We start from the raw sequence: 1,409 nt of genomic DNA, 5'->3' as shown, positions 1-1,409 counted from the left end.
CAATGAAAACTACAAGACACTACTGCAAGAAGCCAAAAGAGACCTGCAGAAGTGGAAAAACATACCTTGCTCATGGATAGGTAGACACAACATAGTGAAAATATCAATTCTACCCAAAGCGATCTATAGATACAATGCAATCCCGATCCAAATTTCACCAGCATTCTTTAATGAGATGGAGAAACAAATCACCAACTTCCTATAGAAAGGGAAGAGGCCCCGAATAAGTAAAGCATTACTCGAGAAGAAGAACAAAGTGTGAAGCCTCACACTACCTGATTTTAGAACCTATTATACCACCATGGTAGCCAAAACAGCCTGGTACTGGTACAACAACAGATACATAGACCAGTGGAACAGATTGAGAATCTAGATGTAAATTCATCTACCTATGAGCAGCTGATATTTGACAAAGGCCCAAAGTCTGTTCATTGGGGAAAAGACAGTCTATTTAACAAATGGTGCCGGCATAACTGGATATCCATGTGCAAAAAACTGAAACAAGACCCATACGTCACACCATGCACAAAAACTAACTCAAAATGGATCAAAGACTTAAATATAAAATTAAAAACGATAAAGACCATGGAATAAAAAATAGGGACAATCCTAGGAGCCCTAATACCTGGCATAAACACAACACGAACCATAAGTAACAATGCACAAGCACCAGAAGAGAGACTAGATAAATGGGAGCTTCTAAAAATCAAACACTTATGCTCATCAAAAGACTCCACCAAAAGAGTCAAAAGACAACCCACAGACTGGGAAAAAATTTTTGGCTACGACAAATCCAGTCAGCGTCTAATCTCTAAAATCTACAAGATACTGGAAAACCTCAACAATGAAAAAACAACCCAATTAAAAAATGGGCAAAGAATATGAACAGGCACTTCGCCAAAGAAGATATTCAGGTGGCTAACAGACACACGAAGAAATGCTCGTGATCATTAGCCGTTAGAGAAATGCAGATCAAAACTGCAATGAGATATCATCTCACCCCAACAAGGCTAGCATTAATCCAAAAAAACACAAAATAATAAATGCTGGAGAGGTTGTGGAGAGACTGGAACACTCATACACTGTTGGTGGGAATGTAAAGTGGTACAACCACTGTCACAGATTGAATTGTGTCCCCCCAAAATATCTGTCAGCTTGGCTAGGTCATGATTCCCAGTATTGTATGATTATGTAATCTGATATGATTTCCTTATATGTTGTAAACTCTATCACTATGATGAGGTTATACCGACGACGTCTAGAAGATTGGATAGTGTCTTAAGCCAATCTGTTTTGAGATATAAAAGAGAGAAGCGAGAAGAGACACATGGGAACCTCATACCACCAAGAAAGCAGTGCTGGGAGCAGAGCGTGTCCTTTGGACCTGAGGTTCCTGTGCTTAGATGCTC

The sequence above is a fragment of the Trichechus manatus genome, unplaced genomic scaffold (assembly GCF_000243295.1).
Source record: "Trichechus manatus latirostris isolate Lorelei unplaced genomic scaffold, TriManLat1.0 scaffold00048, whole genome shotgun sequence".
In the NCBI taxonomy this organism is placed as follows: domain Eukaryota; kingdom Metazoa; phylum Chordata; class Mammalia; order Sirenia; family Trichechidae; genus Trichechus; species Trichechus manatus.
This window is presented reverse-complemented; position numbering follows the sequence as displayed.